Source organism: Podarcis pityusensis (genome assembly GCF_964106645.2).
Source record: "Podarcis pityusensis genome assembly, chromosome: 8".
Lineage (NCBI taxonomy): Eukaryota > Metazoa > Chordata > Lepidosauria > Squamata > Lacertidae > Podarcis > Podarcis pityusensis.
In genome coordinates this window covers 44,117,102-44,138,733 of record NC_138033.1, presented here as the reverse complement: position 1 = coordinate 44,138,733, position 21,632 = coordinate 44,117,102, and positions in this window count along the sequence as shown.

Genomic DNA, 21,632 nt, shown 5'->3' with positions numbered 1-21,632 from the left:
TGACAGCTATGCCTATATCACTGCACACTGCTCTTTGTGAAACTGAAGTATGGAACATAGGAGGTTCCCTTATTGTCATGCCATTGGTTGATGTAGCTCAATTGTGACTGCATGGACTAGCAGTAGCTCTCCATGTTTTCAGATATGGTGTGTCTAGGGATGGGAGAGAACTTTGGTTTTGTTTGCATTTTAATGAGAAATTACCTAATTCAAGCTTCTTGAATCAGTATGCTAATTGAAACACGGCTATCCATCAAAATTTGCACTTCTCCAAATTTGGCAATGCAGTTCTCCAACCAAATGTATATTAAGGGTAAGTGTGCATTGGAATTGATACATTAGTAAAACACACACACACTATTTATATTAGGGGGAATTGCTTGCAAAATGTGCATGTAAGTCGAAACAGCATACAAAAAAGTGTTTAGTAGGAGAAAATTACACTAAATTGCTGGTATATTTTCACGAGTTTAATCAAATCAAATGCAAATTTCTTCAGAAATGTGCGGAACTGAATTTACAGTTGGAAAAATGAGAAACCAAGAGAAATTGATCAATTCATCCATCCCTATCTCCAAGCCCTACTTTGAGATGCTTGAGATTGAACCTGGGACTTTCTTCATACAAAGCTAATGCTCTACCACTGATCTACAGAACTCCACAAAGTCCTCTTGAATGAGAAGCATTACTTGCGTAGTAAAGGGAAGACTTTGGTATCTTAAATTTCAGTGGCACCCTGGAAGAGATCAAAAGCCAGCCCCCCGCTTTCCATTCTTCTCACTGATGTTAGGATTCATTCCCCATGTTGCAGTCATGGGATTGTTTTTATCACATGATGGTGTATGTTTTCATTCCACATTGTGGGAAGTGACGGAGACAGGATGTTTTTATTACTGTGTTTCCGTGATGTAGGACATTTGTCCTTTTGTTCTTTCTCTTTGATGTCCGATGCTGAAGAGGAAGGAGCTGAGTTACGATGCTCCAAGTGTGTATATATGTAAATAAACGTAGTTCAGCCAAAAAGCTGTGCTACTGAGTCTGAACTCTGACTGCCTATACTCTGCTGATCCTGAAGTGTGCTGGTGCCTCTTGGTATCAGTCGCTGTGATGTTTGGGCTGGAAAAAGCCTTTGAATCTCCCAAATGACCGACCGGGAGGGAGAGAACATGCCAGTCAGGCATGTGTCTCTGCTGGATTCCTACTCGTGTGTAGGACCTCCTGGCAACACCCTAAAGTGCACCCTAGGCTGGTCACCCAGGTCATGCTGCCCTAAATCTGCCTCTGGCATAGTTTATACCATCACCCCTCTTTTGAGCTGACATGACTTTTCTCTTCCTAAGGACAAGATAGGATCCCCACTTCCATGTAAATAATCTGATTGGAATGACAATCAAATCTGTATTAAACACTGATAGTGGGACAGCATTCTGTGCCTGAGAAGAGAAGGCTAGTGTAGGGGATATGTGACCAGCTTGTGGCAAACATAGTTTTGATCTCCAATGGAAATTTATGGTCAGTGGCACAAGAGGAACAGATGGCCACTGGAGGCAATTGCCTCTCTCTGCCTAATGGTAGGAGCAGTCTTGTCACCATTTTGTTAGAATTCTTTTCCCCACCCCAACCTAGGGGAGTCTAATTTCTTAGCAATTTTTAAAATAAAAAGGACATTTGGTTAAGGTTAAGGTAAAGGACCTCTGGATGGTTAAGTCCAGTCATATTGGACTATGGGGTGTGGTGCTCATCTCTGCTTTCAGGTCAAGGGAGCCGACATTTGTCCACAGACAGCATTTCCAGGTCATGTGGCCAGCATGACTAAACCGCTTCTGGCTCACAGAAGTACCATTTACCTTCCAGATGCAGCAACACCTATTTATCTACTCACTCTGGCATGCTTTCAAACTGCTAGGTTGGCAGGAGCTGGGACAGAGCAACAGGAGCTCAACCCGTTGCGACATTTACAGTAATCTGCCTAAAGATTAGAAAAGTATCAGCTGAAAGATTGTATGTCATGACATATCTGTCCCTTTTCTGTTAATCATCTATATTTTATCTGTTCATCAACAAGGCACAGAGCTCTACAACTTCATCACTCTAAAGGGGAACACACTAATATCTTCCTTTCTTGTTATGAGAAACAAATTATGAACTTAATTGAAAATGCCAATAATTACTGAAAGTAAGCAAATCATTCAGTGGTTAGCTAATTATTTCAAGCGAATATCTTTACATCTTTTTGCCACAAAGAAAAAAAATATATTGGGAGATATAGCCAACAATGAAGAGGAGGGTTTTTTAAAAAAAATTCCCTGCAATTCCTTGATTTAGTTGCCAATTAACTGCCAAGCTAAATTCGTGGTGCTTATACTATCACACAAAGTCTTATGTAGCTTGGAATCAGGATGCCTAGAAGATTATCTCACTCCTTATGAAGCCGATTGATCTTGTTGCATTGCAGGAGAGCGGCTCCTGCAAATAGCATCTAATCAGAAGGTCTGTTCTCTATGCTATAGGAATTGGGCTATTAGGTGTGGTATCACCCACCTTTTGGATTTCCCTCTCATTAAATATTAGACAAGAGCTGTCTCCGATGTCTTTGATGTCCACTGAAAATCTTTCTCTTTCAACAAGACTTTTGAGTGGAGATCTTTCTCCTAAAAAGGTAAAGGTAAAGGACCCCTGATAGTTAAGTGCAGTCATGAACGACTCTGGGGTTCCGGTACTCATCTCGCTTTACTGGCCGAGGGAGCCGACATTTGTCCGCAGACAGTTTTTCCAGGTCATGTGGCCAGCATGACTAAGCCGCTTCTGCCGAAACCAAAGCAGCGCACGGAAACGCCATTTACCTTCCCGCCAGAGCGGTACTTATTTATCTACTTGCACTTTGATGTGCTTTCGAACTGTTAGGTTGGCAGGAGCTGGGACTGAGCAACGGGAGCTCACCCTGTCGCAGGGATTCGAACCACCGATCTTCCGATCAGCAAGCCCTAGGCTCAGTGGTTTAGACCACAGCACCATCCACATCTCAATCTTTCTCCTATTCTACATCTATTTTAGCTGTTTTACACGCACATATATAGTCTAAATATGGGGATCTTTTTTTAATAAAAAGTTTTTAAAACTGGCTTTATGGTTGTAATGCTTTTATTTGTTTCCTAATTGTATATTTTATTGTTATAACCTGCCCAGGGTCCTTATGCTAAATGATCACTAATAAATCCAATCCAATCAATCAGTAAATAAATACCCCCCAAGTGTGTGATGCCATTTGATCTAATCAATTTGATCTAATCAGTTTTATTTGCTCATCAAACATTTGCTGAAGAATACTTACAGTTGGTGGAATGTCTGAAGATATACTTGCCATACTGAATGTTTTTGAGCTTATTAACAATTCAGTCTCATTACATCTCCTGTCTCCATATTAATATCCTCACCGTGTTCTCTCTCACCAAAGTAAACACATTCCTTTCCCATGAAGGAAGTAACAATTGGGGAACTTACTTTCGATTTTTAGGGAACACTTTCATTGAGAAAAGAAAAACAAATAAACAAACAAATATTAACACATAGCACTGCCTTGTTCATTTAAAACTTTCTTGACACAAACAATTAAAGCAGACTTTTTGCTCTGCCTTCAGCCCTTTAAGGACTGACATCTCTTCTGTTCTTCTTGAAGCCAGAAAGCACCTCATACACCAAATCTAAATTTCCACTGGCAGACCAAGAAATCTCACTCAGGTGTAAATTATAACCAACTCAGAAATAATTAAGAAAGGGAGGCTTTTGCAGACTCCATGCCCATCAGAACTCTTACATGGCTTTTTGGGCAAGATGTTGATTCCTTTGCTCACAAATTGTTTAACCCATTCAGGGTTCCCAGAAACTGACAGCTTCCTGGTCTTTCCTTTGATTGACTATGTATAGAATTCCACTGTTGATTCACTAACATTTTTCTAAAGAACAGCAGTGGTCTGTCAATGGAAATTGAGTATCACAAATGGTGGTTGGGTGTGTGTACACATTGTGTCAAATATGTAATCAAGCTCAAAAGGACTAGAGAATGCTTTCAAGTCAAAGATGACTCAGTAATGTAAAGTGGTTCCTGCAGACCCCAATATATCAAAGACAATAAGAAACATATTCTTATGAATACCCCAGAGATGAAAAATGCTATTCCTCTCACATGCCTTTTAAAATATATCTAGCAATGATTTTAACTGGATAGAGCAAATAAAATGAGGTTTTGTTTATAGTCTAGCCTCCATTATCTATGTTGTTACTTAAATAAAGATGATTTATGGACACCATTCATGGTTTTCCAGTTTTATTATTTTATTTTTGCATTATGTTCCCCATGAGATAATGTGTCCATAGTCTGTTAATCGTGTTTGATTTTTCCTCCTTTGCATTAATGCTCAATTATAATACCATTTGGTGTTGCCTCTGACTCATTGCTATCTAATACTGAATCCAAAAATGCACCATTAATACAAGGTTCAATCAACTTCTAAGTGCATACATTTCCTCTAGGTACTGGTCTAATTGCAATCATAGAAGACATTAAAGAAACATGCTGGAAGGAGGAAGAAAATGTCTAACATAAAGTGCCCAACACAATGAATAAACATGTATATGATTTGTCTTAAGTGGTTTTGGAATTCAAGTCCATTAATCCACTTACCTGCTGAATGACTCAAAACATAACAAAAGGGTATTATGGATGTAGAGAGGATTGCTAGCAGTATCTTGGCTTTTCTGCCAAAAATTAAGTCTACAAAATCCAGTGTAGGACTGAAAAACGTTTTGGCTCATTAATCAGCTGCAATTTTTATTAGGAATACACAGACACATTAAATGTAATGTACATTACACAACAAACACACAGAGAGAACGAACTATTTTGGTCCAGGTGCACCCTGCACATTGCTCAGAGAGCAATGCAGGAGGTAAGTTTCATCTCCTGGCTGTGCTCGTGCAAAATCTTTAGGAATATGGTGGGATCTCATGAGAGGGAGGAGGGGTGGAGGCCTTTAAAAGTCCCAGGCTCAATTCATGACATGAGGGCTGCTCTCAGTCTGTGCAGACAGGATTGAGCTAGATGGGGCAATCATCTGACTTGGTACAAAGATGTTTCCTATCTCCCTTAGGAAACACCTCATCCTTTGACCCCTTTATCCAGAGAGTAAATAATGTCCTATGTGCAATATGCAAGATATATGGCATACAAGGAGATACAAGTTTTAATCAAACATAAGCAGGATGGGATAAAACATAAGCCCATAGCTGCAAACCACCTCAGATAGAGAACAAACATTTTCCACGACAGCCTATATTGCATATAAATCCTAAGTGATTAATATCCAGAGAAGGCTAGATGAACACTTTATTTTATTAATACAGCTGCATTACATCTTTCCACCCACTGCATTATATTTTGTTCTTCCCTAGTCATTTACATAAAGCTTAGATTATTGTCTAAGGGGAAAAAATGTATATTTAGGCAAGCAAACATCTGCAAACAAGGGGAGCCTTTATTGCTTGTGTTCATTATTTTAATGCATTGCAGTGATATTAGGTGAAATACAATCTCAGATTTATTAAATACATTTAGGTGCTTGCACAGTTATCTGCATCTAATTAGGGTCTGGGAAGTGATTAATATGCAAAGTGCAAGGCTTTCATAGTGTACAGCATTTCCTTGAAACCTATTTCAAAATGCCAGCAGCAAAATTTACCAGAACACTGGGTCATATTACTTTGGTCTTTTTTTTTTTTTTTTTTTTTTATTAAGAGCTACAATAGATCATTTCCTGTTATTTTTTCCCTTTAATAGCCTTTATATGTAGTGGGTAATGGCAACCGCAACTGCATGCTTGGTGGCAGAAATTTAAATTACATGCACATTGGGAATACTTATGGCTATTAATTAGCTATAAAGATAGTAGATCACTCTTAAGGGAAGTCCCTGCTCTTGCCCTTATTTTGTAGCTAGTTGTAGGACTTGGAACATTTAAACTTCCATCCCAATTCAGAGCAGATTGTGTTGGATTTCCCTTCCAGGGTGCAAACTTGTGAGTAGGGATGGACAAATATGCCTGTTTTGATTTTCCAAGGTTCTCGTTTTCCCAGTCTGAATTTCAGTTCTCCACATTTCTGCAACCATTAGCATTTTTAATACATTTTAGTATGCAATCCTCCCAAGTTATGTTTGCTAGTATATGTTTTTGTATGCACACTTTATCCTGGGATATGCATTTTTGTGCCCATTGCTTCACTGGAGAACTGCATTGCAAAATTTGGAAAAGTGCAAATTTTGACAGAGGAACACAGTGCTAGACAGTGCTAGACTAGATGAGCCCTTCGTGTGTTCCAACGGAAGGGATGCAAGGAGACTTCCATCCTGCATTTGTTGCATTTAGCACTCCGCTGAAGTCATTTGACTTGCTGGCCGTGTTGGCAAAATTTACATAACTTATGTAATTTGCATGATTAATTAGATAAGTTGCATTGTCATTATGCTATTTCACACCATTCATTTCAAAGTAAAGCAACTACAGTGCAAAATGAGGGGGGGAGACATAAACAGTTGAATTGTTTGCAAACTGAATGCAACAACAAACTTAAAAAGAAAGTGTCCCAAGGCCAATCAGGGACTCCCTCAAAATAATTCCTACTCAGCCCCTTTAACGGGCAACTAGCAAAGCCAACATTACAAAGGGAGGTAGGGTGTCACAGAGAAGAGTGGAAAGTTTGGAGGAGGAGCCAGCTTAAAAAGCTTGGCTGCAACCCCTTGGCCCATTGGCCACCACATGCTTACCTCAGCTCCTCCCCTGGGCAATACCAATATGACACTTCATTGGGGATTTGGGGTGTGGCAAATCCACTCTAAGGTGGGAATGGCATTATTCCCATAAGTAAGGCAGAGAGAGGTGGAGAGACACAGACAGACAGTCTTTTCTAAGGATGTGTAATCAGAGCCATCTCAATGCATTTAGCTGCTTCAGGCAAATGACAATTTATCCCAGCTTGCTGGTGAATGCTGTTAGCGTCATGAATGCCGGGGGGGGGGGGGTTCATATATTTTCACAAACCTGCACTAGGAATACCCACACAGAGAGAGACTCCCCTCCGTTGGATTTTATGAAAGCTTAACCAAGCTTTCCCCAAGATGGTGCCTTCCAGATGTTTGGAATAAAACTCCCATCATCCCTGACAATTGGTTGTTCTGCCTGGAGCTGGAGCCTGGCAACATTTGGAGAGTACATGTTTTTGGATGGATGGCTTAAAAGTTTTTATATTCCAGCCTGCCATCAGGTGATTTTATGGCTGCTGTCTTTTAGGAGCTGTTTTTATCTTCTGCTGTTATTTTTAATATTGTTATTTTATTTTATTTGGTGGAATTTGGAGATGGCACTATATTGATGTGTTTAAAACTGGCTTGGGAGGCTGGATACCTTTAAAAGGCTAAAGCTAAAAAGCCATTAAACAAAACTAATAGATGCTGCTCTGTTTAGGTGAATGGAACACTACCTCACCTTATTCAGTCTGTCTTCAATTAGCCCCCAGCTGCCTTCCTTCCTACATATAACCTGGCCTTTAGCTTCCTCCTCCTAAGTCTCAAGATTGTTCCTTGTAGAATTCAACTGGGAAGAGGATGGGAACAACATTATATTAATTAGTTTGCTCTGCCTGTCATTTACTTTAGCTCCATCTACTGTTAGTCTTCCTGCTTTCTGCCCTTCCAGTTCTAGTTTAGCACTCATTCAGCTATGGCGTACACAATTGCCACATAAAGTATGAATGGAGGGGGTTTGAACCTGTGTTTTCAACTTTCAAATACTAAGCATTCGTGCTACTGTACCATATTTTCCTGTAACTCGCTTGAAAAGCATTTATAGGAGAAAATAAGAATCCTCACCACCAGCACTTAGTGTGTATTCTCAGCTAGTTCCGCTCTGGCTCACATTAAAAAAAAAAGTGGAGGTCAATGGAGTTATCCAGGATTTATGCTGCACATGACAGCAGAATCTATCTAACTGCTGGTAATAGACAGTGATAAAAATAACCGTAATGCTTACTTCCAAAATTATGGAAAACACATTAGGCTGTATGGTCGATGATAAGAATAAATAGAATGACAAAACTGTTTTTTTATAGAGGATTTGTGCTTCTGTGAGCTGTTTTTAAACTTGGATTTAACCTGCAATCAAAGTATTATGATGTTCACTTTTATGGGCTACATAATAGCTATGGAATGTAATGTGCTCCTAAATGATACCTGTCTTCAATGCTAAAAATATCAAATGAATTATTATACCTTTTAAGCAGGCACCCTGAGCTAGGCTGTAAGCTAGCTCAGGGCAAAATAGTTCTCTTTCTTTCTAAGACAGAAGGGAATAATGACTTTGGGTTATCAGAGAATAAGTATCCCCATGGAAAACAGTGTCTGAATCTTCAAAACACTACCAAGACTGACAGACCACATATAAGCAGCAGGCTAAACCAGGGGTGGGGAGTCTGTGGCCCACCAGATGTTGCAGGACTTCAGTTTCAGCCTGCATGATTAATAGTCATGGATGGTGGCAGCAGCAGTCCACAGGTTCTCCATCCCTATAGTGTGATTAGAATGAGCCACATGCAACCTTACACTCACGTACAGTTCATTCCCCCCTTCCCTTCTGTATGACCACCAAGAGAAAACTGGAAGCTTTAGCCAAAGTTTCCATGACAATATGATAACCAAAACACAACCATCCTTCAAAATTCTCACTTCTCTAAATTTTATGATGCTGTTCTCCAACCAAATAATGTTTAATAAAATGCATATATTAGGGGAAAGTGAGTAATGAGTGTGTAGTGAAAATAGCATACAGATATACATTATGTTAGGGACGTGGGTGGCGCTGTGGGTTAAACCACAGAGCCTAGGACTTGCTGATCAGAAGGTTGGCGGTTCGAATCCCCGCAACAGGGTGAGCTCCCATTGCTCAGTCCCAGCTCCTGCTAACCTAGCAGTTCAAAAGCACATCAAAGTTCAAGTAGATAAATAGGTACCGCTCCAACGGGAAGGTAAACGGCATTTCCATGTGCTGCTCTGGTTCACCAGAAGCAGCTTAGTCATGCTGGCCACATGACCCGGAAGCTGTACGCTGGCTCCCTCGGCCAATAAAGTGAGATGAGCGCCGCAACCCCAGAGTCGGTGATGACTGGACCTAATGGTCAGGGGCCCCTTTACCTTTGTCAGCATCGCCCTAGAGCCAGTGCACCAACTGGACTCTTGCACCTCAACCCCGACTGGGCTAGGCGAGCTGGGTAGCACCGCCAGAGACCTCCTTTCTCACAGGAACAGGTCACAGTGCTGTGGACTCACAGCTTAGAGCTGAGAGCACCGGATTCACTGTCTTCAATAATACAGTCGTTGCGCAGCAGAGTTTTGCAGAGTCTTGCAGAGTATAAACCACTCGGAGAGCAGCTCTGTAAAATATCTTCCTTTTATTCTGTAACTACAACTATGATACAAAACTATATACAGAGCTGAATATTCTGAGCATAAATCAATGCTACACTGAGAGTCTGCAGCTGCTCTAACAGCAATTTTATCTCTAGGATCTCTAACACTCTCACTCTCTCCGATACACTGACTGACTGTCTCTCACTCACACACACACACACAGAGATATGTTGCTGGGCAGAATAAGTAGATAGGCAGGACACGCCTCCTGCTCTCTGTGGAGAGTCAGCAAAGACCATCAGGAGATGATCAGGAGATTCTTGGGTATGGGAGGGGTGAAATCTCCTCATCCTCCCCCATTTCATCCGACCATTTCAAGAATCTTTAACATAACTGCAATTTACACACACACTCCAAAAGTTGTTCTCTGCTTACAACCTTGGTTAACATATCTGCAGGTATCTCTCTCCCGGCATATAAAACACTTTTACAATACCATTGAATAAGCAGCTTCTGGAAAAATCTTCACACACATTTCTTCCTTTCAAATACAAATTGACATCTCTAATTAGGCAGATTTGAACAAACCATTTTTCAGAACTCAAATACACGCTTTCCTTCAAATATCAGGTAAGGAAATAAATAAAGCGTTTTGTGCTACTACTCTCAGCACACTTCATGCTAGGTTTGAAAACCCCACCAGAGTTGCTCGTGACCGCAGTCTTTGCAAACTCTTCAGAAAACCTTTTCGGTGGTACACCCTTGGTTGTTCTCTCGGACCTGCACAGAACTCTCTGATCCTCTTGTTCTGGTGCTTCCTCCTCTTTGGGAGAATGGGGAGCTAAAGTATATGAAGCTGCTAAGTCTGAGTCAGCGTCAGACTCACCTGAGGCTTTTGGGGTCTGATAATCTGTGCCATCATCTGGAACTACATTGGCATCAGGATTATCACCACCAACAACACTTGCCTCCCTCTTAACTTTCTTTGCCCCTTTAGCACCATCATCACAAATGGGATTGCACTGAAAAACACCAACTCTGTCCCATTGTGGATTGTCATCAATACTCCTGGTGAGCCTTATGGTTTTCGTGTCTGTGATCAGAACACGATAAGACCCTTTCTCATATCCTAGGAAAACACCATGTTCTCCACACTTGCTCAGTTTGTCACCCTGCGAGGTGTGCACCCAAACCTCCGAACCAAAAATTTTAAAATGCTTTACACATGGCTTTCTTCCGTGAAGCATCTCATATGGGGTGCAATTTACACTAGACTGGTATCTCCTGTTATACACATGACAGAAAAACGAAAGAGCTTCAGCCCAAAAAGGATTGGGCAGCCCTGAATCATGTAACAGCGTTCTGATTCCTTGCTGCAGAGTCTGGTTTACTCTCTCACATAAACCATTCTGCCAGGGTGATCTGGGCGTGGCCGTCCTATGCTCAATGCCCTGTTCAGAAAGAAAACTCTCAAACTCTTCTGAACAAAACTCTCCACCCTTGTCTGTGAAAAGAAAACGTACATTCTCATTATGTACATTTCTGAGCCATTTACAAAACTGGCGAAACTTGGTAAAGGCTTCAGCCTTTTTCTGCAGCATATAGACCCAAACATATTTCGAATAGGAGTCTATCAGAACCATGAAAAACCTTGAATTGCCTCTAGAGAGCGCTAGAGGCCCCACTAAGTCTGCATGAATGACTTCATATGGTTTCTTGGCCTCTCTCCCAGACTCTGTACCTTTGGGAGCTTGCCGTGCCTTACTCTCAGCACAAGAAACACATTTCATGTGGTAGGGACATTCTTTCAACTTCATACCCTGAACCATATCAGGCATTTTTGCCACAGCCTGGAAATTCAAATGACCATAAATGCGATGGTAATAATGAATACATTGGTCATGCAACTTCTCATTCTTATCTACAGTTAAATTGCAACACTTTTTCTCAGTAGCTTCTGCAGTGCCTGTACCTGAAACAAAAGGCAATTGGTACAATCCATTTACACATTTTGCATACAGAATGAGCTTGCCATCTCTAAGAATTTCACAGCGAGATTTAGCAAACACCACCTTAAACCCTTGACGATCAAGCTGGGAAACACTCAACAAATTGTCCTGAATATCAGGCGCAAACAGGACATTCTTAATAGTTGCATTCAGGCTCTTTAAGAACACAGTTCCCTGAGCCATACTCGTGAGAACTGTCCCATCTGCTTGATGAATTTCTTTCTCTTGCTTCTCAAGCTGAACAAAGAGATTCTTATCTTTGGCCACGTGGTTTGAACAGCCAGAGTCGACCACGAAGAAACTCCGCCCACGTTGACTGGAACAGCGAGAGATCAAGGCCTTTGAAGTAGCAGGTGCATGGGGATTTCGTCCTCCTCCCCCTCTGCCTCTGAAGTTTCCCTTCTTCTTTGAAGATTTCTTGCACTGGAAACTCAAATGGCCTTGTGCTCCACACGAAAAGCACCGCTTCAATTTCAAAGCTTTAACAGCAGCAGTTTCACTTTCACTTTCCCCTGCTGAAGACTCAGGCACATTTTCAAGCATATTTTTAACAGCACAGTCCCGGCTTTCTTTAACAGCCTGTCTGCGATCCCACTCATTCAAGAGCACGCTAGACACATAATCTTCTGTTAGCCGGTCAGAAGGCATTGTGGAAATCTGGGCAGCCACTCCATCATAAGACTCATCTAGGCTATTGATCATCAGCATTGCAAACACAGCCTCTGAAATAGCCAGGTCTCGCTGAAGAAGGTCCTGTCTGAGACGCTTTAATTGAGACAGATGGCTAGGCAAATCACCACCTTTCTCCAACTGCAGCCTGCACAGCTTCTTAAAGAAAATCACACTGGAACCAGCATTTTGTCTAAGATGCATATCTCTCAACTTATGCCAAACAGCTTGTGCAGTCTCTTGACCCTCTAAGTTCACCAGCAAGTGGTCTGAAACACTCAAAATAATTGTCCCTCGGGCTTTCATATCTGCAGCATGCCACTCAGCCCAATCATCTTCATCCTTATCTGGAGGGTCATCTTCTATCGTGTGAAATAGCTTTTCCCTCTGTAAAAGCGCTTTCATCTTTACTTGCCAAACTGCATAGGTTTCAGGCGTGAGGAGAGGAAAGGACAGAGCCATCTGGCCAGAATGTGCACAGGCCATGTCTGCTATTACTTAGAGCAAGACACTTCCCTCGTGCAACACAGATAAAGCCTTGACTCCCTCAGCCACTCTCTCTCCCACTCGGAGCGCAATTAACAGGCAAACAGGGATGCTATCTTCTTCCTTTGGCAGTCAGCAACATACCTCCATAAATCAAGCAGCAGCAAGAGCAACAGCGGCAGCTTGAACACTCTGCTCCAAAACAGCTCTGCTTCTGGGCACCGCAAATCAGTCCAGCATGCAGCGTCCGTTCCACCGTCCGGCAATCAGCAACAGAAACCTCTGGTGACTGGGACGACTGGGACGACTGGGATGACTGGAACAACGTCAGGTCAGACGACTGGAACAACGACTGGGCCCATAACCGATGTCAGCATCGCCCTAGAGCCAGTGCACCAACTGGACTCTTGCACCTCAACCCCGACTGGGCTAGGCGAGCTGGGTAGCACCGCCAGAGACCTCCTTTCTCACAGGAACAGGTCACAGTGCTGTGGACTCACAGCTTAGAGCTGAGAGCACCGGATTCACTGTCTTCAATAATACAGTCGTTGCGCAGCAGAGTTTTGCAGAGTCTTGCAGAGTATAAACCACTCGGAGAGCAGCTCTGTAAAATATCTTCCTTTTATTCTGTAACTACAACTATGATACAAAACTATATACAGAGCTGAATATTCTGAGCATAAATCAATGCTACACTGAGAGTCTGCAGCTGCTCTAACAGCAATCTTATCTCTAGGATCTCCAACACTCTCACTCTCTCCGATACACTGACTGACTGACTCTCTCTCACACACACACACAGATATGTTGCTGGGCAGAATAGGTAGATAGGCAGGACACGCCTCCTTCTCTCTGGAGAGTCAGCAGAGACCATCAGGAGATTCTTGGGTATGGGAGGGGTGAAATCTCCTCAACATTTACATATGCATTATGTTAGGGGAAACCACTTGCAAAAATATGTACATTAGAGTTTAATAGGAGAAATTGCAGTCCATTCCAGAGGAGCCGCTGCCACTTGTGTTCTTCACATACACATCACCAACCACCTAAATTGCCACCTGAATTAAAGATCACAGTTTGGGAACCTCTGCTCTAATCTAACTCTTCTTGCATCAGCTAATTATCTTATTTTACACTTTCATTATTCATTGCTAAGCCTTTTTCCTTTCTCTCTCTGGCAAATATTTAAATCCTCTGGGCCTCTTGGTTCTGAAAGCTCCCTATGATGATGATGATTACTATATATAAAATTGAGGTTCATTGTACAAAAAATAGAAATAGCATGATTGCTGCCCATAGGCTTAAAAAGAAAATATCTGTGGAGACGTGTTAGAGCAGAAGGGTATGGAGTATAAAAGAGACAACATATCAGTTGGAAAAAGCCAAGATGGATAGTTTCATGGTCAATCCAGCTTCAAACTTCTTCCTGCTGCAGTTTGGGTCCATAGGAGCATTGCAAGCCAGCTTCCATTGTGTCACTGTAGGCAGTAATGAGCTACGTGGACCAATATTCTGCTATTGCTCCATCTAGCTCTTACTGGCAGCCATTTTACAGAAAGTTCTTTCCCAGCCCTACCTGGAGAAGCTGAGAATTGAACCTGGGACCTTCTGCAGGCAAAGCAGATGCTCTACTGCTGTTCTGTTGCCCTGCTTCAAAGTCTTGAGACTCCACCTCTGACCATTATGGTGAAGGGTGGGTAAATCATCATCACCACCACAACCAACAGCATCATCATCATCAGGGCTGATTTGGGGTCCTGAGTCAACATGACTTAAAAAATTTCAGTGTGCTTGTGAGTATGATAATGTAGGATGAGGCTTTATTAATGAATCTCACTAGCCTCAATTCCCACTTCATGGAGTATTAGTAAAACAATGATCCCTCTGTATTGTTCTGTAACAGTAGCTATCTAAAGCAGCTGATAGAAAAGATAAGGAAGGCTGTGACCCCTCTGATTCTCCTGTAAGTGAATGCTAAGTGAAATGAGTAAGGCCAGCAAAGTTTCAACAGTTTGTTTTGCATAATGACAAATAGGAGTGATTTAATCTCCTATCTGGAATGGGGGACACAAGCATTTTTTGTTCACATTCAGAGTCCCCTCTAGAAAAAGAAGTGGGCAAACATTATATCCCTACTATTGGTTCAGTTCAAACATCATGTTCCCAGTCCTCTAAATTATGGTATGCAGGACCAGAAACATCCTTGCCCACCTGCCAATCATAGAATCATAGAATTGTAGAGTTGGAAGAGACCACAGGGGTCAACTGGTCCAACCCCCAGCAATGCAAAAGTCTTTTGCCCAATGTAGGGCTCAAACCCACTACCCTAAGATTAAGAGCATCTTGCTTTACTGACCAAGCATGGTGTGTATAACTGTTGTATGCTTTAACATCTGAACCAAGCAACCTAATATATAATACATATTGTTTCAGAAAGTGCTTTCTGAAACTCTTTAAAGTGCTAAATGAACAAAAAAACCTCCCACATTCCTAATATAGGCACTTGAGACTACAGTACTGGGAAAGAAGATGCAAAGGTATATTTATACAATACCTTGAGCACTTTTACAAATAAACAGTAGTCACTGTTGTAGTGAGGGTGGTAGTCGGGTAAACACACACACACACACATCCCAAAAACTTGCTTCTGTAACTACTATGTATCCCATGCAGAGTTAAAGTGACATCCTTCTTTCATTTATGGGATTTTCACTCTGTTCTTGAATGCACACAGACTTTACAAGAGATCTTGAAAGATCGCCTGCTAGTTACAGTGTGTATTAAGGGGAAAAAGAGCAAGGCTATAAAAGATAAGAGACAAAAGCGTAGCTATTCCTCTGAGAATAAGCAATAGCTCTGTACAGCTAAAAATTTTATAGAGAGAGAGATATATGCACAATGACATCTTTCAATTAAAGGACTGTGGTTTTGGTATTATTTTAAGTTTGCAAGCTGTGCTGATAACACCATGATGATAATCTGCTATGAACATCATGATAGATAGATGTCTTCCTCCTATTCTCTGTTGATTTGAATAAGAAAATATTGCTTGAGGATATACTCCATTGCGCTACATGATACCAGAGAGCCTGGACCCATCTCTGTTTATGTAAGTGAGATCTATTATTTCACGACACATATTTAAAAACAGCTCCAAAGTCAAATAAAAATACTGAATGTGCCATCAGCATGTCTGTTCAATGTATAAATGACATGCTAGCCAGTTTTCTGGCATTGATATCTGTCTATATTCTCTCTCTCTTTCTCTCTCTCTGTGTAGACACACACACACACACACACACACACACACATCTATTGCTTGTATCCTTTAACCATCTACAAAATCCATTATTGTTTGTTGTCTGTTCATATCCCCACACAGAAGACCAGAATCACATAGTGACCAAGCCTTTACTAGAGGCACAAGCAACCTGTGGCCCTGCAGATGTTGTTAGACTCCAACTCTTATCAGTTCCAACCTGCATGGCCAATGGTGGGGAATGATGGGAGTTGGAGTCTAACCACCTCATTGGAGGGGGACAGTAGAACTCTGCTTTACTGTCTGCTCTGTTTCAAGGAAATAGGATGTCAAAGCCTGCATTTATTTACTGCATTTATCACCTTCCTTCCATCATGGGACACAAGGTAGCATACATGGGTTCCTTCCTAGACAATCTATCTCCAGTCACAAGTCCAAGCCTGCAATGTGGCTGTAAAACTCCTGGCTGTTTCACCATCTCTTCTACCCCTGCAGCCCTGGCAAAGATGAGGGGGAGTCTGAGATATGGCCTGAAATATTGTATGGGGTCATCCAGGGTTATCACTCCAATGGCTCTTCAAAGTCACTGACAGTGTGAAGATCTTCTGTGGGGTCCTGCACATCTCCTAAGGAGAATTCAGGTTCAAGGAAGTACCCTGCTAATTTATGCCCTCAGACCATGGCCTGGTAACATCATGCCCATCATGTGAAAGTCTACCTGTAGTGTGATAAAGTACAGCTCAAAGTCAGGCTGACCACTTAGTGAGCTTGGTATACCCCTCTTCCCCATTAACACCAGAATTCTTTATCAGGCTAACTAGCATGTGTTATAACTTTATCTGCGTGTTCCATCTCAACTTATTTTCCTGCCGCAAACCTCAGACTTCCTGAACTCGAATTCTTGCTTATTAACAGCAACATACTTTAGCGGTGTCTCAGCACAGCAGGTTCCTCAACTCTCATTACATCAAGTTTGAAAGCAGAGGCCAATAAGTGACAGCAAGCATATTATGTAAAGCAGCTTCAATATACAGTACATCTGCAGAAGCAGAAAAATTAGTAATAATTGCATAGTTGCAAAATGAGAGCCAGCTACAGGGATTCTTGTTCCAATTAATAGCTTTAACCAGACAGCTACATATTTATTTATTTATTTATTTATTTATTTGTTTGTTTGTTTATTAAATTTGTATACCACCTTTCATCAAAAGATCACAGGGTGGTTCACAACATAAAAATACAATTTTTACTATTTATTTATTTATTTTTTTATAAATATTTATTGGGTTTTACAGTTGAAATAAACATAATAAACAATGTGACATATATCTTAACATAATTTCACATTTTCTTTGGACTTCCTCACATCTCCCGCTCCCACTTTCATCGTTATAACATTTTGTCAGCAATTTATTATCTTATTTGCATTCTTATATCACTTCTATATTTCATAGTCTTCTAGTTCTCAAAAAGAGTTATATTTTCTCAATCTCACTTATTTTCTTAGAATCATCTAAATTTAGTGGTGCTCAGTTATTTTGATCCAGCATCCTGTTTAGCATTCACTCAAGTTGCAATGTTTTTGTAAATAATTCTTAAATTTCTTCCAATCCTCCTCAGTCCTCTCTTCTCCCAGGTCGCGAATTCTGCCGGTCATCTCAGCCAATTCCATGTAGTCTATCAGTTGCATCTGCCATTCTTCCAGTGTGGGTAGATCTTGAGCTTTCCAATGCTTTGCGAGTAGTATCCTTGCTGCTGTTGTTGCATACATAAAAAATGTCTGGTCCTTCTTTACCACCCCTTGGCCGATAATACCCAAAAGAAAGGCCTCTGGTTTCTTAGTGAAGGTATATTTAAATACCTTTTTCAGTTCATTATAAATCATTTCCCAGAACGCTTTCACTTTAGGGCAAGTCCACCAGAGGTGGAAGAATGTTCCTTCACACTCTTTACATTTCCAACACTTATTGTCAGTCAGGTGGTAAATTTTTGCAAGTTTGACTGGGGTCATATACCATCTATATATCATTTTCATTACATTTTCTTTCAAAGCGTTACATGCAGTAAATTTCAATCCAGTACTCCACAACCTTTCCCAGTCCTCAAACATAATATTATGCCCAATGTCCTGCGCCCACCTTATCATAGCCGATTTAACCATTTCATCTTGTGTGTTCCATTTTAACAGCAAGTTATACATCCTTGAAAGTACCTTACTCTTAGGTTCTAACAATTCTGTTTCTATTTTCGATTTCTCCACCTGGAACCCTAATTTCTTGTCATTTTTAAAAGCTTCTTTAATCTGAGCGTAATGTAACCAGTCTCGCACTTTATCCTTCATTTTCTCCAAACTCTGCAGTTTCCAATTGTCTCCATCTTTTTCTAGAATTTCCCAATATTTTGGCCATTTGGCCTCCATATTGGGTCTTTTTCGGGCCTTAGCTTCCAAAGGTGAAAGCCACCTTGGGGTTTTATTTTCCAGCAAGTCTTTATATTTTGTCCAGACATTAAACAGTGATTTTCTGACAATATGGTTCTTAAAGGCCTTATTTGCTTTAACCTTGTCATACCATAAATATGCATGCCATCCAAAAGCGTTGTTAAACCCTTCCAAATCCAACACATCAGTGTCTTCAAGAAGTAGCCAGTCTTTTAGCCAACAGAACGCTGCGGCTTCATAATACAACTTTAGATCTGGCAGGGCAAAGCCCCCTCTTTGTTTCGCATCAGTTAATATCTTAAACTTAATTCCAATTTTTACTATTTAATCAAGTTGTATATGTATTGTAGAATTTGCTACCTGCTTAGACTGTAAGTTTGTTGTCTAAAGCAGCATTTATATGTATTCTAATAAACAAACTTTCCATGCCGATTATCCCGGATCAATCCATGATATTTCCATGCAGGAATGGGAAAGACTCGTGTATGAAAACCTGGAAACCTACTGTCAGCTACTGTAGACAATACAGAACTAGATGGAGCAATGTTCTAACTTGGTATAAGGCAGCTTCACGTATTCCGAACTTTATCCCACCTTGAGTTCCACAGAATAAAGGTGGGCTCTAAGTGTAGTTTGAAGAATCAATCCCCATTATGTCCTGAAAATAAGGACCAAGTTCATTCAAGAGCAAAGCTATTTAGCATCAAGTGGAAGGCTATAATCAAACAAAGTTCAGGAGCCATTTGAGATTCACCGAGTTTGGCAAGCTCTAGGAAGTATTAAGTGTCACTGAAACCGTGTGATGGAAAAGAAGGCACTTTCCCATGGCAGAGAAGAAATCAATACGTACATGCCTTTAGTTTTTTCCCTCTCTTCTTCTTCTTCTTCTTCTGAAAGGCTATTTGGTGTACTGAAAGGCACTTCCAAGATGAAAACAAAATGCATCAGTTAGTCAATCAGGAAGAGGCCAAAGAGTGAAGCCCAGGAGGGGGTGTGCATTGCATAACTTGCAGGAGGAATGTGAGGCAACCTTTGCAGACAGCAAAAAGGAAAGGCTGAATTCTTCTATTGGTATTCATATCCACACTTGAACTAAGTGCACGTAGAGAGCACTAACAGCTACCACAATCAATAGGGTACTTTCTCAGAGGGACATGACCAGAAGTATTGGTTGTGTGTATGTGGATGGAGGGGGGGTGGAGTGAGGGAGAGAAATAATTGCTATTTACTTTGAAAGAGAATGTATGCAGGGCACCTGAAAGAAACTGATTGTGCAACTTCCTTGACTGCCATTGTATTAGCCCAAGGCCATTGAAGAAAAAGCAGGGATCTTCAAGCCTGCTGGTTATAGTGCTCCGGCAAGGATGTAATTTGTGTTGTGTCATTTGACACAACGTAACTTTCCTATATCTTTTTTACCCCTCTAGCCTGTGTTACATATATTGGGGAAAGGAAGGTTGACAGGATATTGCTGCTCAGTCTCTTTCATAAATGCAAAACACAACGGAGTTCTTGGTGTGTGTTTTTAATAGCTGTGTTATACTACAAGTTGTAGGCAATCAATCCTGTGGAGCCAAGTGCAGATCACAAAGAGTAAGTATAAGAAAGCCACACACTGAATCAATGGCCAGCATGTGGTGCTTGGAATTTTTCAGTGTGGTTCTTGCCAACAAATTATCACCTGCCACCTGGAATGTTTGTAGGTTAGTTTCTCATCAATCAATGAGAGTTTCAGAGGAGATAAAGGCTTTATCATTAGAAAATTGCACCTAGTCTGCTGAAGATTGATTGGCACATGGAGAATCTTGCAGAATCTTGATTTGTGTCATCATTTTTGGGGGTGGAGGGGAGGGATGGGTGATGTTTGGTTTTACCAGCATCTGATATCAAACCAAAGCAAACTGTACTTGATAATTCCATTAACAGTTGACTCCAACTATAAGTTGCCCTGGGACTTGAGAGTTGAAAGGAAGCACAAACAAGGAACTAAGGTCCACTGGGAATTTGCACCCCCATTCTCTCAGGAAGAACTCATTGGCAAATGGAAGGCCAGTCTGGCCCCAACTATCAGCCCAAGAGAAGTGTTACCAGGACAAGAAGCATGCTTCCCTTCCCTCTGCCAGAAAGAACACTTGGCTCCAACTGCTATTTGCTTCAGGGCTGCAGAAATGAGGGGAAGCATGTTCTGGCCTTTTCTATCAGCCAGGGCACCCAAAGATATTAATCAATCCACATATCTCTTCAGAGAGCTACAATGACCACAGTTCTGTAGGAAGAATTTATCGCTAAACAATTCTGGGAATTATCGTTCTGTGAAGGGAATAGGGATCACCAACAACTCTCAGCACCCTTAACAAATTGCAGTTGCTAGGATTCTCATGGAGGAAACCACAACTATTTAAAGTGGTATGATACTGTTTTAAATGTATTTAATTGAGGTGCTTTGAATACAATCCTTTAAAGGTGGTTGTGGTGGGGGGAGGAAACTTACCTGTGGCATTCAGGTGGCAGTTCCTAGACCAAAACAGAAAAGAGAGTCTGGCATTTGAAAGGAAAGGAAAGGAAAGGACAGTACAGTACAGTGGTACCTCGGGTTACATACGCTTCAGGTTACATACGCTTCAGGTTACAGACTCCGCTAACCCAGAAATAGTGCTTCAGGTTAAGAACTTTGCTTCAGGATGAGAACAGAAATCGTGCTCTGGCGGTGCAGCAGCAGGAGGAGGCCCTATTAGCTAAAGTGGTGCTTCAGGTTAAGAACAGTTTCAGGTTAAGTACGGACCTCTGGAACGAATTAAGAACTTAACCAGAGGTACCACTGTACCTTGGAGAGTAGTGGAGTAGCAGTTTATTGCTATGAGCCAGCAATCAGGAATGGTAGCAGGTTTGTGTCTCCCATGCTAACTGTTAAGTGTTTCCTGAGCAGGGGGAATACCAGGATTCTCTGAAAATGTTCAATCCAAGACTTGGTACTCTAATCCTTTAAATTATAACTGCTGAACTTGCCATGAAATGAAGACTGTGAAAGTGTTGAGGTGATCATTGTTAACCAAAGAAACAGCAGCAGGAGAAAATGAAAAGGACTGCAGCCTTACAAAGTGACTGGCTCACAGAACCTTCAAGCACTTCAATCTGTATACTTTCATTCACACACACACATATATATATATATGACTTGCACATGACAGCATGGGTCAAGTTAACTCCCATCCTCAAAGGTTTGGATACAGAGATGTAAAATGATGTTCGGGAGCAGTGGCTACATACCGTGGAGACAGCATGTCATACATACAATGGTGCAGCAGGTCTGAATTGCTT